Source organism: Odocoileus virginianus, chromosome 7 (assembly GCF_023699985.2).
Source record: "Odocoileus virginianus isolate 20LAN1187 ecotype Illinois chromosome 7, Ovbor_1.2, whole genome shotgun sequence".
Lineage (NCBI taxonomy): Eukaryota > Metazoa > Chordata > Mammalia > Artiodactyla > Cervidae > Odocoileus > Odocoileus virginianus.
The window spans coordinates 55,643,146-55,660,883 of NC_069680.1; the positions used below are offsets into that span (position 1 = coordinate 55,643,146).

General features: G+C 37.6%; 1 pseudogene; it reads left to right on the forward strand.

The window, feature by feature from the left end:
- Positions 1–234: 234 nt before the first annotated feature.
- The window catches only part of LOC139035892 (RNA cytosine C(5)-methyltransferase NSUN2 pseudogene), a 119,771-nt pseudogene continuing 102,267 nt past the window's right edge, over positions 235–17,738 (forward strand).

Here is a 17,738-nt window from a genome sequence, read left to right on the forward strand (position 1 = left end):
CAGAATAGTGAAGGTAAACCTGCTCTGAAGACTTGGAAATAGAATGGAGAAAATGAAAGAAGCATTTAACACAGTTAATACAATCACCAAGGACATAGAAGAAATAAATAATAAGTAAACAGAGATGAATAAGACAATTACTGAAATTAAAAGCAATTTCAGTAGAAATTACTAGAAGGAACCAATAGCAGAATAACTGAGGCAGAGAAATGGATGAGTGAGCTGGAGGATAGAATGATGAAAATAACTGTTGAAGAGCAAAATAAAGGAAAAAGAATGAAAAGAATTGAAGAAAGCCTCAGAGACCTTTCGGGCAATATTAAATGCACCAATATTCAAGTTATAGGGGTCCCAGAGGAAGAAGAAAAAAAGAAAGGTACTGAAAAAATTTTTGAAGTAATTATAGTTGAAAACTTCCCCAACATGGGAAAGGAAATAGTCAATCAAGTCCAAGAAGTGCAGAGAGCCCCCTACAAGTTAAATCCAAGGAGAAACACATTGAGAACATATTAATCAAGCTAACAGAAGTTAAGCACAAAGAAAGAATGCTAAAAGCAGCAAGAGAAAAGCAACAAGTAGCATACAAGGGAAAACCCATATGATTAACAGCAGATCTTTCAGCAGAAACTCTACAGGCCAGAAGGGGATGGCAGGATATATTTGAAGTACTGAAAGAGAAAACCTACAACCATTACTATACCCAGCAAAGATCTCAGTCAAAATTGATGAAGAAATCAAAAGCTTTACAGACAAGCAGAAATTAAGAGAATTCAGCACCACTAAGCCAGTCTTGCAACAAATACTAAAGGGACTTACATAGCCAGTAAACACAAAAGAAAGGAAAAGCTAAAAAAAACAAACCCAAAGCAATCAGGAAAATGCCAATAGGAACATATGTATCAATAATTACCTTAAATGTGAATGGATTAAATGTAGCAACCAAAAGATACAGACTGACTGAATGGATATAAAAATAAGACCCATATACAAGCCTACAGGAGACCCACTACAGACCCAGAGATACATTCAGACTGAAAGTAAAAGGATGGAAAAAAATTATTCCATGCAAATGGAAACCAAAAGAAAGTTGGAGCGGCAATCCTTATTTTAGACAAAATAGGCTTAATAAATAATATCATAAGAGACAAAGAAAGACATTACATAATGATCAAGGGATCAATCCAAGAAGACATAGCAATTATAAAAGTCTATGCAGCCAACATAGGAGCACCTCAATATATATGGCAAACACTAACAGGCACAAGAGGAGAAATCAACAGCAACACAATAATAGTAGGGGACTTTAACACCAACTTTCACCAATGGACAGGTCATCAAAACAGAATCAGTAAGGAGACACAAACCTTAAATGAAACATTAGACCAAATGGACCTAATTGATATCTTTAGGTCTTTCCACCCAAATGCAGAAAATGCACATTCTTCTCAAGTGCACATGGAACATTCTCCAGGATAGACCACATCTTGGGCCATAAATCAAGCCTCAGTAAATTTAAGAAAATTGAAACTGTTTCAAGTATCTTCTCTGACCACAGCGCTATGAGACTAGATAACAACTGCAAGAAAAAAACAGCAAAAAACACAAATTCATGGAGATTAAACAATTCATTACTAAATAATGAGGTTACTGAAGAAATAAGGAAAGAAATCAAAAGAGTCCTAGAAACAAATGATAACAAAAACACGATGACCTAAAATCTATGGACTCAGAAAATTCAGTTATACCTCAAGAACCTAGAAAAGGATCAAATAGATAGTCTAACTCTACACCTAAAGCAGCTGGAAAAAGAACAACAACAGCAATAACAACAAAACCCAAGTCAGCAGAAGGAAGGAGCTCATAAAAATCAGAGCAGAAATAATTGGAAAAAAAAATGAAGTAAACAATAGGCAAGATTAATAAAACTATGAACTGGTTCTTTGAGAAGATCAACAAAATTTACAAACCACTAGCCAGACTCATCAAGACAAAAAGGGAGAAAAATCAAATCAATAAAATTAGAAATGAAAAAGGAGAGGTTACAACAGACAACACAGAAATACAACAGATTTTAAGAGAATATTGTGAGCAACAATATGCTAATAAAATGGACAACCTAGAGGAAAAGGACAGATACTTAGAAAAGATCACTCTCCCAAGACTGACCCAAATAGAAATCGAAATTATGAACAACCCAATTAAAAACACTGAAGTTGAAACAGTGATCAAAAATCTCCCCAAAACCAAAAGCCCAGGGCCACATGGCTCGCGCAGGAATTCTATCAAACATTTAGAGAAGAGCTAATGCCTATTTTTCTGAAACTCTTCCAAAAAGTTTCAGAGGAAGGAACACATCCAAATTCTTTCTACAAGGCAACAATCACTCTGCTACCAAAACCAGATAAAGAAAACATAAAAAAAGAAAATTACAGGCCAATATCACTGATGAACATAGATACAAAAATCCTCAACAAAATTCTAGCAAACAGAATCCAACAATACATTAAAGAGCTCATACACCATGTTCAAGTTGGGTTTACTGCAGGGATGCAAGAATTCTTCAATACACACAAATCAATCAAGGTGATACACCATATCAACAAACTGAAAGATTAAAAAAAAAAAAAAGTGATCTTCTCAATAGATGCAAAAAAGGCCTTTGACAAAATCCAGCATCCATTTGTGACAAAAACGCTTCAAAAAATGGGCATAGAAGGAGCCTACCTCAACATAGTAAAGGTCCTAATGAAAAACCCACAGCAAACATTATTCTCAATGGTGAAAAATTAAAAGCTTTCCCTTTAAGATAAGGAACAAGATAAGGGTGTCCAGTCTCACCACTATTATTCAACAGTTTTAGAAGTCGTAGCTATGACAATTAGAGAAGAAATAGAAATATAAGGAATCCAGATCAGAAAAGAAGTAAAACTCTCATTGTTTGCAGATGACATGATACTATACATAGAAAACCCAAATGAAACTATCAGAAAATTACTAGAGCTAATCAGCAAATTCAGCAAAGTCATGGGATACAAGGTCAATACATAGAAATCACTTGCACTCTTATATACTAACAATGAAAAATCAGAAAGATAAATTAACGGATCAATCCCATTCACCATTATAACAAAAAGAATAAAATATCCAGGAATAAACCTATGTAAAGAAACAAAAGATCTTTATATGGAAAACTATAAGACACTGATGAAAGAAATCAAAATGACATAAACAGGTGGAGAGATATTCCACATTCCTGGGTTGGAAGAATCAGTATTGTGTAAATGACTATACTACCAAATGCAATCTACAAATTCAAAGTGATCCCTATCAAATTACCATGAATTTTTTTCACAGAACTAGAACAAAAAGTTTCACAATTCATATGGAAACACGAAAAAATCCGAATAGCAAAAGCAGTCTTGAGAAAGAAGACTAGAATTGGAGGACTCAACCTTTCTGGCTTCAGACTATACTACAAATCTACAGTCATCAAGATAGTATGGTACTGGCACAAAAAAACAGAAATATAGACCAATGGAACAAGATAGAGAACCCAGAGATAAATCCATGCACATATGGGTACCTTATTTTTGACAAAGGAGGCAAAAATATACAATGGGGCAAAGACAGACTCTTCAATAAGTGGTGCTGGGAAAACTGGACAAAAGGAAACTGCAAACAAGGTGAAAAGACAACCCTCAGAATGGGAGAAAATAATAGTAAAGGAAACAATTGATAAAGAATTAATTTCCAAAATGTACAAGCAGGTTATACAACTGAATACCAGAAAAGCAAAGAACCCAATCAAAAGGTGGGAAAGGGACCTGCAGAGATATTTCTCCAAAAATACATACAGATGGCTAACAAACACATGAAAAGATGTTTATCATCACTCATTATCAGAGAAATACAAATAAAAAATGCAATGAGATACCACCTCACACCAGCCAGAATGGCCACCATCAAAAAGTCTACAAACAATAAATGCTGGTGAGGGTGTGAGGAAAAGGGAGCACTCTTGCATTGCTGGTGGGAATGTAAGCTGATACAGCCACTATGGGGGATGATATGGAGACTCCTTAAAAAGTTAGGAATAAAACCATCATATGACACAGCAATCCCACTCCTAGGCATATACCCTGCAGAAATCAAAACTGAAAAATAAGACATGTACCCCAATGTTCACTGCAGCACTATTTACAATAGCTAGAACATGGAAGCAACATAGATGTCCATTGACATCTAGGATAAATGGATAAAGATGCTGTGGTACATACATACAATGGAATACTACTCAGCCATGAAAAGGAATGCATTTGAATCTGTTCTAATGAGGTGGATGGAACTAGAGCCAATGATACAGAGTGAAGTAAGTCAGAAAGAGAAATATAAATATTATATACTGACACATATATATGGACTCTGAAGAGTTGGCACTGATGAATTCATTTTCAGGGAAGCAATGGAGAAACAGACATAGGGAACAGATCTATGGACAAGATGGGAGGAGAGGAGGGAGAGGGGGAGATGTATGGAAGATAGTAACATAGGAATTTACAATACCACGTGTAAAACAGAGAGCCGATGGGCATTTGCTGTATGACTCAGGGCACTCAAACAGGGGCTCATCAACAGGCTGAAGGGTGGTGCGGGGAGGGAGATGGGAGGCAGGTCTGGGAGGGAGGAGACTTGGGTGTACCTATGGCTGATTCTTGTTGATGTATGATAGAAAACCACCAAATTCTGTAGAGCAATTATCTTTCAATTAAAAATTTTTTAAAATGTATGTCAAGTACAGAATATATAATATCATCACACAACAGCATCCCAAAACAGTAAGTTTGCTTAAAATTCAAGTCAGTAAAATTTTATACCTTTCTTTTTGCAAAAGTAAACTTAAGGATAAACAAAAAGTGATTATGAATGTTTGCAGTAATACATATCTACAATTTCTGAGAGTTTTCTTCAACTTCAGTCCTACGTTTATAAAACTGATGATTTTCTTGGTGTGTGCTTCTTGACTCACCAAGTAGCTGGTGGAATCTTTATTCCCATGATGAGTTAGCATAGATATTCAGTCTCTAACTGAAAATGTTTTTCCTGAGTCGCATAAATCAGCAGTCTACTTGGAAGGAAATAACTTAGAGTTCTCTTAACAAGTTTCATGAAGACACCAAACCCTAGTTTTTGCTTTATCAGTTTATCAATTACTTTTTTTTGCATACATCATTTTATACATGTATTGTTTATGAACCTAAGTAATATTTTTTTTTTTTACTTTAAAATACCCTGACTTATAAATGGCATAAAGTGCATATTAGAGTGGGGTATTTAGAGAGTCAGAGAGGGAGAATGGCAGAGAGTCTTAGAAGCTTAGATATAATTTAAAGAGTTAACAATATTCTCTATTAAAGATAGCTCCAAATCACATGCCAAGGAAAAAAATGGCAAAGAAAAGAACAGAGATAAGATTAGTTCTCTAAGCAGAAACTAAAAAATTTGAAAGGAAAAGGCACAAGGCAACATAAAATGAATGGTTTCAACTTTACAAAGCCATGAAAGAATTGATGAAAATGTCTCATTGTTCTCCATGACTAAGTATAATTCACTTTACTTTCATGGAAATTTATGGTTCCTTCTCAAAAAAAGTTGTTTCATTTAACAAGTGATTGACAAACATTTTCATTGTTGCTAAATTAAAATAAACAAGCACTTTAGCTTCATTTACACATTAGAAGAAAAGAAAGACTTTTTTAAAGTTTCATTATTTTATTTGGTTTACTTTTACACAGGCTCAGAAGTGTTGGACTTAAAGTCAAAACTAAATAATATTTCATTTGATGCTGTCTTATATCAAAAACACACGAAAGAATTCACAATGATTTTCTGAATATTGATATTTTGCAGGTATGTTATAACCTAGAATCTTAAGTTCTGTTTTTATTTTCAAGTATACTATTTATTTAAATACACCTACATGGTGGTCAATATGTTTTATGTATTATTCATAGGGTAAAAGAGGAGAATATTTTGGTCTCATAATGCATACATTATTAATCCTATATAATTTCATTTACTCTGGAGCAAAGCAAGATGTGACCTTAACTTTTGAGGTAATAGCTAACTTGCTTTCTTAACAAGAAGTGTGCCTACATATTGAAATTAACTTAAATCCCTTAGATATATCTTTAAAAGTTACTTTTTATTTTAGAAAATTTTGTAAAGTTTTTTTTTTTAACTTACTCTGAACATTTAATTAACAGATACTGTTATAAGAATAAGTGCAATTTACCCCCAGAGAAGTAAAATGGCAAATCCTAGAACTCTAGAGATCTTCAACTCTAAATTTATAAAATGTTATATAACTGAGAATTTGTGTTGATAAATTCAGTAATTTAATAATTCAATTTGCATTAGCCTAGTGATAATTTGGACTCTAGTACAATTCTCATAGTATATTTACTGAACACATACACACACCCACATATTAAAATTTATCATTTAATATTGTAAACTTTCATATTGTAAATATTATTTAAAACTTTGATTTCTTATAAAACTTCAAGAGATTTAATTTGCCTAGACACAAATACAATTGATAGTATTATGAAGCTTGTGTAAGAAAAAAATAATAAAACAGTCACTTTTTAGGTGTCAGTAAAACTGTGTGACGTTGAACATTTCAAAAATATTGTTATGACTAATTATGGAATGCTCTACCCTTTGCTCTGTCATTCTCAGAAAAGATGTTCTTCTTAGGTTGACACTTGTCTGTTTGTACTGATATATTATCCTGGCATCTAAGGATTCTTTAGGTTGCCTATTTCTTTTCTGAATTTTAAATTATCTACTCTCAGTAGCTCCTCTAGAATGCCATAAATAATCTAAAATGCACATCTTCCAAGTTATTTTTATCATTACTTTATGACATCTATTGTGGCTCCTCCAAAGCTACTTCCTTCTCTCTGCCCTTTGCTTTCTGAAGTCTTGGAAAGAACTTTCTTCCTGTTGATAATTCCCATCTTTTTTTTTTTTTAGTCTCTGGCCTCAGATTCCACTGCTGAAATTTCATTGTACTGGATTGAAGGTACCAAACTTAAGGCATTCTTTATTTTTGATATTGCTTCACTCCACAAGACATATCTAATTACACATGAACAGATGAACTCCTCCTATTCTGATTTTAGCAAATCATTTCATATCAGTCTTTGCTGGCATCTTTGTATTGTGCCAGCTGGGCTAGGGTGAACTACCAAGATGCCCTTTATTATATATTTAATTTCCCAGAATACCTTTTATTGTATATTTTATTTAAGATGGGTCACAAAACACATTTTAGAAATTAGAAAGCAAAAGTGAAGCACGGTCCTTTTTTCTATAATGTTTACAGTGTCAGTGCATGGGGCAGCAGGAAGGCTTGTAACTCATACATGTTGTCACTTACCTGAAAGCTTGTCTCACTGACTTGAAGTATCAGTTACACCATCTTTTCTCAGACCTATCTTTAACTTCTCCAAGTTTTGGGACAAGAGCTTGTTTCAGTTCATGAGTCAGAGCTTGATTTTCTCCTGAGAACAGCTATGCCATTAAGTTGGAAGAATTAAGACTAGTCTGTCCTGTGGATTCCAGCCCATGTTCATGGGTTCTAGTTTATCCTTATTCTCCCACTTCATACCCGTGTTCTATTTCTCACTGGCTGCCCTACAGTTTTCAAGTTCTAGAATCAGACATGTATATAGCAGTTTTAACACAGACTCTCTAACCAACTCTCACAATTATGCAAGGGCATATTCTTCTAGTAAATTATGTAAGTACATTTATCTCTATTCTGTCTGTATGTCTATATATCTGTCTACCTATCTATCTACTTATCTAGTCTATCTGTCTCTATACATCATCTCCCCTAGAAGTCCTACTGCAATTATCAAAACCAAACTAGCAGAGTCTCACGATCTTTCTGTTTTAGAATTCTTGTCCTGTCTGACTTTGATTATTACAATCTTCTACCTGGTCTTTCTGTTTCCAGTCTTTCACCTCTTCCAAGCATTCCCTCCTGCTCTAAAAGTTAATATTGTATTATGAAAATCTCTTAATGTACTTACCAATGTAAAACCCTTTAGTGGCTTGAAGTTATTTTTATGGCTTGAAGTTACTTTTAGGGCACAGTACAGACAACTAGGTAATATCTCCAAAGCTTTGTGATTTCTGGCATTTCTTTATTTTTCTACTCGTGATTTTTCTTGCTATAACTTCATTACCTAGAAATCTCAGATCCCTACTTCGAATCCACCTGTGCCTAAATACTTTAAATATTTTTACTCATTTTTCCTAACATCCTTTAGCAGCATGTTAAAGTAGAGGGGTCTGAGTCAGATTGTCGGCTCTTGTTTCTTGTTTTCACTGCTCACCTCTGATATAACTTGGGCAAGTATCTTTCTGTTCTAGAGTTTAAAATTCTGCTGCTAATAAATGGGTATAATGATATTGCTGCTGCTGCTGCTAAGTCGCTTCAGTCGTGTCCGACTCTGTGAGACCCCATAGACGGCAGCCCACCAGCTTCGCCCGTCCCTGGGATTCTCCAGGCAAGAACACTGGAGTGGGTTGCCAGTTCCTTCTCCAATGCATGAAAGTGAAAAGGGAAAGTGAAGTGGCTCAGTCGTGTCCGACTCTTACCGACCCCATGGACAGCAGCCTACCAGCCTCCTCCATCCATGGAATCTGCCAGGCAAGAGTACTGGAGTGGGGTGCCATCGCCTTCTCCAATAATGATACTACCTACCTCATAAGGTTCTAGTGAATAATTTAATAAGTTTAATGGCAAGCTAGAATACTGAATGGAGTGAAATTACCTATAAAGAAAGGTTAAAAATCATGACCTCAAAATCCTTTTATCTGTTGTTTGGGAAAATAGAGTACTACAAGTAGTTTCTCATCCTTCCTTTCTTTCTATCTCCCTCTTTTTTTCTCATTATTTTTAATTAGACATTTTCTGGATTAATATTCAGAAATATTAAAAACGTATGGCCCATTACTAAAGACTCTTATATGGAACCTAGAGAATGGGGCAAATCAGTTCTTTATTTTCTCCAGCGGGTTCATGCAATAAACCCACAGTGAAGAGACACAAGAGAACTGCCTCAGCTATGTCCCTTTATGTTCTTTCATTTCTCTTGGCCCTTTATCTCTAACCACCACCACCTCCTCACCCACCCCATTGCTGGGCCCTTTCTCTCAGCCTCTGCCTCTTCTGCAGGCATTTTGATCTATTTGGTATCTTTAAAATATTTGCAGATGTGAGAAGATTGAGAGCCTCACAGCCACTAATGTGTGTAAACCATGTGGGAAAGATGCCCTGATTTTTTTTTTTTTTTTTTCCTTTTAGGCCATGCCTCAATACTTGCAGGATCTCAGTTCCTCTGACCAGAAATTAAATGTGGGTCATGGCAGTGGAAGCCTGGAATCCTTACCACTAGACCACCAGGGAACTCCCAAGATGCTCTCACTTAACTGAGAGAATAGTTTATAGCAGAAACATGCTTTTTTTTTTTTTTTTTTTGGCTGCACTGCACAGTGTATGGGGTGTTAGTTTCCAGACAAGGGATGGAATCCATGCCCCTGGCAGTGCAGAATTTTAACCAGTAGGCCACCAGGGACGTCCCTCAGAAGCATGCATTTTTAATGTTGAGATTTAGTATAATAACATAACTCCAACTATTATGCCAAAGAAGGGTTCTGTTTCTTCTTTATGAAGTCCTTTAGTACTACTTTATATGGCCCAGAGCACCACAGTATGTGTATAAAACTTGCCCAAGGAGAAGTGCCTTCTTACTTTTTAGTTTTTCCACTCCCCCCACCCCTTTCTTTTGATTCACTTTTGCCTTTATGGCAAAGGCAGAGAGGCAGATCTATTATTTCTAGGCAGGAGCTTTGCCCACAGCGGACATGGGAGCAAATGTTCAAAGGCAGGGGCAACCTGTGCTGTATGAACATGACAGTCACCTCCATTCTGAGCGCTCAGTGTGGAGGACACAACTAGGAAGGTATCAAAGGATAGTCATTTGATAACTGAATAGAAATGGCATTGATGGGATACTGGTCATAGGACAGCAAAGCCACAACAGTGTTGCTGGAAGTAGTAATTCAGGCCACATGAATGGCTGCTTTCTGGTCCCCTTGGAGCTACTGAGGAGTTCAAGTGTCCACAGTGATAACTGTGTCTGTGGCTTGACCAAGATGATCTTAACACTCCCCACAAGTTGGCTAAACATCAGGCAGATTTCTTCCTGACTCCAGTCCCTGATGTCCCTTTCCTTAGAACATTTACTTTAAACCTGTCATTGTAAAGCCTTCCTCTACCCCTTTGAAATGTATATAAATCTTCTTCCAGGCTCTTGCCAGTTTTACAATCCAGGACTGAGTTTCTCAAGAAGCTGGGGAGCCATCTCTTTGAAACATATTCAATGAGGAAGATTGCACCCCTGTGTTCCTCTTTTTGTGGGAGAGTAGGGGCCTTATAAAAAAGGTACTTGCCTTGTCCCAAGTTGTAAAACAACATTATGTCCTGTCATGAAGATAAGAGAAAGCTTACTTTTCCTTTGGGAAAACTGCTGCAGACGGGGAATATAGAGCTGAGAGTTCCCCGGGTGCTACTATAACTGAAAGAAAAGGGCATCCAGGTAAAAAAGATTTACACTGGAAAAATACCTGTGGGATTAAAGAGAACCAGAACCGCTGACAGTGCACATGCACACACATTTAGGAAAGTCAGGTAATTGCAACGGAGGCTGCTACCTAGAATAGACTCTCTCGTCTAGGAGTGCTCCAAACTGAAGAACAACCTGAAACTCCTTATGGATAAATATACTGCACTCTTTAATTCACACCACTGGCTCTTTACCCAAAGAAGAAATCTCCACCTTTCAGTCTATTTATTAAATCTTCTTGTTGGAGCATAGGGAAGTCTAGTGGAACCTCTTACACATCTGCCTTGACCTCTCTGACACCTGAAGTCCAGGCATTTTGTATTGTGTTCTTCTGATACCGCATTGCAGAAACTTTGTTCTTCTGTCATTCACCTTACAATCCCACACACATCTCAGTCTTCACTTATTTCTTTTTGCAATAAAAGCAGTCTCTTTAGGCTCTCCTTTATACTGTAATTTCTATCAGTTCAGTCACACAGTCATGTCCAACTCTTATTGACCCCATGGACTGCAGCATGCCAGACCTCCCTGTCCATCACTAACTCCTGGAGTTTACTCAAACTCATGTCCATTGAGTCCGTGATGCCATCCAACCATTTCATCCTCTGTTGTCCCCTTCTCCTGCCTTCAATCTTTCCCAGAACCAGGGTCTTTTCAAATGAGTCAGTTCATTGCATCAGGTGGCCAAAGTATTGGAGTTTCACCTTCAGCATCAGTCCTTCCAATGAATATTCAGGATTGATTTCCTTTAGGATGGACTGGTTGGATCTCCTTGCTGTCCAAGGGACTCTCAAGAGTCTTCTCCAACACCACAGTTCAAAAACATCAATTCTTCTGCATTCAGCTTTCTTTATATTCCAACTCTCACATCCATCATGACTGCTGGAAAGACCATAGCCTTGACTAGATGAACGTTTGTTGGCAAAGTAATGTATCTGCTTTTTAATATGATGTCCAGTTTGGTCACAACTTTTCTTCCAAGGAGCAAGAATCTTTTAATCTCATGTCTTTAGTTACCATCTGCAGTGATACTGGAGCCCCCCCAAAATAAAGTCTGTCACTGTTTCCAATTTTTCCCCATCTAGTTGCCATGAATTGATGGGACCAGATGCCATGATCTTAGTTTTCTGAATGATGAGTTTTAAGCCAACTTTTTGACTCTCCTCTTTCATTTTCATCAAGAGGCTCTTTGGTTCTTCTTCACTTTCTACCATAAGTGTGGTGTCATCTGCATATCTGAGGTTGTTGATATTTCTCCCCACAATCTTGATTCCAGCTTGTGGTACAGCCAGTCCAGAATTTTTTTCATGATGTACTCTGCACATAAGCTAAAGAATCAGCATGACAATATACAGCCTTGATGTACTCCTTTCCCGATTTGGAACCAGTCTTTTGTTTCATATACAGTTCTAACTGCTGCTTCTTGACCTGCATACAGATTTCTCAGGAGGCAGGTCAGCTGGTCAGGGATTCCCATCTCTTGAAGAATTTTCCATAGTTTGTTGTGATCCACACAGTCAAAGGCTTTGGCATAGTCAATAAAGCAGAAATAGATGTTTTAATGGAACTCTCTTGCTTTTTTGACGATCCAGAAGATGTTGGCAATTTGATCTCTGGTTCCTCTGCCTTTTCTAAATCCAGCTTGAACATCTGGAAGTTCACAGTTTATGTACTATTGAAGCATGGCTTGAGAATGTTGAGCATTACTTTATTGGCATGTGAGATGAGTGCAATTGTGTGGTAGTTTGAGCAGTTTTGGCATTGCCTATCTTTGAGATTGGAGTAAAAACTTATCTTTTCCAGTCCTGTGGCCACTGCTGAGTTTTCCAATATTAAGTGCAGCACTTTCACAGCATCATCTTTTAGGATTTGAAATAGCTCAATTGGAATTCCATCATGCCCACTAGATTTGTTCATAGTGATGCTTCCTAAGGCCCATTTGACTTTGCATTCCAGGATGTCTGGTTCTAGGTGAGTAATCACACAATCATGTTTATCTGGGTCATAAAGATCTTTTTTGTATAGTTCTGTGTATTCTTGCCACCTCTTCTTAATATCTTCTGCTTCTGTTAGGTTCATACAATTTCTGTCCTTTATTGTGCTCATCTTTGCATGAAATATTCCCTTGGTATCTCTAGTTTTCTTGACGAGATCTCTAGTCTTTCCCATTCTATTTTTTCCTCTATTTCTCTGCATTGATCACTGAGGAAGACTTTCTTATCTCTTGTTACTCTTATTTACAACTCTACATTCAAATGGGTATATCTTTCCTTTTCTCCTTTGCCTTTCATTTCTCTTCTTTTCATAACTATTTGCAAGCCCTCCTCAGACAACCACTTTGCATTTTTGCATTTATTTTTCTTGGGCATTGTCTTGATCACTGCCTCCTGTACAGTGTCACAGACATGTCCACAGTTCTTCAGGCACTCTGTCTATCAGATCTAATCCCTTGAATCTTTGTGTCACTTTCACTGTATAATTGTAAGCGATTTGATTTAGGTCATTCTTGTATGGTCTAGTGGTTTTTCCTACTTTCTTCAATTTAAGTCTGAATTTGGCAATAAAAAGTTCAGGTTCTGAGCCACAGTCAACTCCTGGTCTTGTTTTTGCTGACTGTAGAGAACTTTTCTATCTTTGGCTGCAAAGAGTATAATGAATTTGATTTCAGTACTGACCATCTAGTGATGTGCATGTGTAGAGTGTTCTCTTGTGTTGTAGGAAAGGGGTGTTTGCTATGACCAGTGCGTTCTCTTGGCAAAACTCTATTAGTCTTTGCCCTGCTTCATTCTGTATTCCAAGGCCAAATTTGCCTCTTACTAGAATTCCAGTCCCCTATAATGAAAAGGACATCTTTTTTGAGTGTTAGTTCTAGAAGGTCTTGTAGGTCTTCATAGAACCATTCAACTTCAGCTTCTTCAGCGTAACTGGTTGAGTCATAGACTTGGATTACTGTGATATTGAATGGTTTGCCTTGGAAACAAACAGAGATCATTCTGTCATTTTTGAGATTGCATCCAAGTACTGCATTTTGAACTCTTCTGTTGACTATGATGGCTACTCCATTTCTTCTAAAGGATTCCTGCCCACAGTAGTAGATATAATGGTCATCTGAGTTAAATTCACCCATTCCAGTCCATCTTAGTTCTCTGATTCCTAGAATGTTGATGTTCACTCTTGCCATCTCCTGTTTGACCATTTCCAATTTGCCTTGATTCATGGACCTAACATTCCAGGTCCCTATGCAATATTGTTCTTTGCAACATCGGACTTTACTTCCATCACCAGACACATCCACAACTGGGTGTTGCTTTTGCTTTGGATCCATCTCTTCATTCTTTCTGGAGTTATTTCTCTATTAATCTCCAGTAGCATATTGGGCACCTACTGACCTGGAGAGTTCATCTCTCAGTGTCCTATCCTTTTGCCTTTTCATACTGTTCATGGGGTTCTTTCTCAAGGCAAGAATATTGAAGTGGTTTGCCATTCCCTCTCTAGTGGACTATGTTTTGTTTGAACTCTCCACCATGACCCATCTGTCTTGTGTGGTCCTACAGGGCATGGCTCATAGTTTCATTAAGTTAGAGAAGACTGTGGTCCATGTGATCATATTGGTTAGCTTTCTGTGACTGTAGTTTTCAGTCTGTCTGCCCTCTGAAGGAGGATAAGAGACTTATGGAAGTTTCCTGATGGGAGAGACTGACTGAGAGGGGAACTGAGTCTTGTTCTGATGGATGGGGCCATGCTTAGTAAATCTTTAATTCAATTTTCTGTTGAAGGGTGGGGCTGTGTTCCCTCCCTTCTATTTGACCTGAGGCCAAACTATGGTGGAGGTAATGAAGATAATGGTGACCTCCTTCAAAAGGTCCCAGGCATTCACTGCTATACTCAGTGCCCCCAACCCTGCAGCAGGCCACTGCAAACTCATGCCTCCACTGGAGACTCCTGGATACTTACAGGCAAGTCTGGATCAGTCTCTTGTGGGGTCACTGATTCTTTCTCCTGGGTCCTGGTACACACAAGGTTCTATTTGTGGCCTCCAAGAGTCTGTTTCCCCATCCCTATGTAAGTTTTGGTGGCTCTATAGTGGAGTTAATGGTGACCCCCTCCAAGAGGGCTTATTTCATATGCAGGTCTGCCGCACCCAGAGTCCCTGCCCCTGCAGCAGTCCACTGCTGACCTGTACCTTCTCAGGAGACACTCGATAGTTCTGTCTCAGTCTCTGTGGGGTCTCTGGGTCCTGGTGCACACAAGGTATGTTTGAGCCCTCTGAGCATCTCTGGTGGGCATGGGGTTTGATTCTAAATGAGATTTTGCCCCTCCTTCTGTCTTTGTGTGGCTTCTCCTTTGCCCTTGGGGTATCTCCTCAAAGCCGCACAGCTGCCTGTCCCATGTCCTCCATCTTTCTGGGGCCTCTCAGCCCTGGAACGTGGGGTGTCTCCTCACAGCCACTGCTCCAGTGCCGTGCAGCAGCCACACAGTAATTTCTATGGCAACCTCAAATTATCTTGGAAAGATGCAAAAAGAGAGGAGAGACTGAAAAGAAAAGAGGGAAGGGAGGAAGAATAGGTGTGAGGCTGAAGTTATAAACAGACCAACGCTTCAGATGATACCGGAAGGGGAAAGGTAAGTGGGGAAAGGAGATACACACAGACTAGTGCAGGTGAGCAAGAGCAAAGGCACAGACAAGGAGAGCGCTAGTTCCCGGAGGTGGCGGAGGCATAGTTCAGTGCCAGCCATCAACTGGCCCCATGAGGTTTATTAGTATTTAAACAGATTCGTTGAAACTACACCTTCTTTGTTCAGTGAAAATGAGATTTGTTTTGTTTTGGGCTAATCAAATAGTCTCTAGCTTTTTGTCTCTTGTTTTTTACAAGATGCTTAAAAAGAGTGGAGATTCAATCTTCAGTACTATCATGTTCAAAACTGGCAACTTAAATATGTTTATTTTATGCAATACTCAGTCACAAATAGGAAAATTTCCTAATCTTGCAGAGGTTCACTTTCCTAAAGCCTTCCTGGCTTCTCTCCAGGATGATATCTGAGTATATGGAGGTCAAGAAGAGTATTTTCACATTTAAAGTGGATGCTAAGATTCTGATTGGTTGTGGATGGCAAAGCTAGTTTCCAAAGCTGGCCTGAGGTTATGGTCCTTGCCCACCCTGTTTTCTCCTGTCTGATAACATTTTAGGCTGAGGCATGCATCTTTCTGACTTCATCTGATATGTTGTATAGAGCTCAGAACTCAAAATTAATTGCTTCCTGACTAGCTACTGCCTGCCTCAGGTCTTGCTCATTGAATAATTCAATTTTCATTTGGATACATGGTATGGCTTAATGAAGCATCCAATTAGATATGAAAAATATTGCTTAATTTGGTATTCTTTGTTCAGGATTTTACTAAATACCACAGGAACTGTGAGATTAATGAGAGAGTTTCTAGAGATGTAATATAAACTTCAGAAGGGATCATTGTTTCTAAGTCTGGAAACTAATTCAATTTTCATGGGCACCTGAGGTTGCAAAAGAGAAAGTGTTACAAAGTTACAGCTAGAGACTTTAGGCATAGATTTTTCTTATTTTATAGCCAGACTGCAGGGATTACCCAACTTTTAGCTGCTTGTCTTTAGTTAAGTGACTTAACATCTAGCCTTCATTTTTCTTAGCTATAGAATGAGTGTAATTCTAGTGCCAATTTAATATGGTTGTAATGAAGATTATGTTATGTACAGCACTACTATTGGTAGGAAAATAAATTGGTACAGCCATTATGAAAAACAGTATGGAAAGGCCTCAGAAAACAAAACAAAACAAAAAAACAGATCTACCATGTGTGCCTGCATGCTAAGTCTCTTTAGTCATCCAACTCTTTGCAACCCCATGCACTGTAGCCCACCAGGCTTCTCTGTCATGGGATTCTCCAGGCAAGAATACTGGAATGGGTTGCCATGCCCTCCTCAAGGGAATCTTCCCAACCCAGGGATTAAACCAACATTTCTTATATCTCCTGCATTAACAGGCAGGTTCTTTACCACTAGGGCCAGCTGGGAAGCCTAGAACTACCATATGATCCAGGAATTTCTGGTTATTCATCAAAAGAATACAAAAACAAATTTGAAAAGTATATATATATATGTGTGTATATATATATATATGTACATATACACACATATATAATACATATATATACACATACATATATATATACACACCTATATGTTTGTTACATTATTTATAATAGCCAAGATATAGAAGAAATCTGTGCCCATCAATAGATGAATGAATCAAGAAGATGTAGTACATATATCTACACAATATACATATGACCTAATAGTAGGATATCATTCAGCCATGAAAAAGAATGAAATCTTTCTATTTTCAATGACATGGATGATCCTAGAGGATATAATTCTAAAACAGTGAAATAAACCAGACAGAGAAAGACAAATATCATATGATTTCAATTGTATGCACAATCTAAGAAAACCAACAATTGACTAAACATAACAAAACAGAAGCAGACTCATAGATTCAGAAAAATGGTGATCACCAGAGGAGAGGAGGGAGGTGGTGGGGGAAACTGGTGAAGGGAATTAAAAGGTACAATATCCCAGTTATAGCAAGTAAATCACAGGATATAATGTACAACATAGTAAATATAATCAATAGTATTGCAGTAATTTTGTATGGTGACAGATTGTGGTGATCATTTTATCATGGTGATCATTTCAATAGCATACGTAAGTGGCATATCACTATGTCGTATTAGGATTTATATAATGTATGCCAACAATACTTCAAATAAAAATGAAAAAAAAGATATGTATAGCACTTAGCGCCTCTTGTATTGTGAGTTATTGTCACCTACCAAAATCATCATCTTCATCCCTGTCATTTTTATTACCTTTATTATTATGTCTTAGCCATCAGCTGAAGGATAAAGAACTCACAAGGATTTTCATAGTTCGACTTTCTGTGCATGCAGAGAGGTCCCATATGATTTGGTCAGGGCATTTACTTTATGAGACCCAAATAATT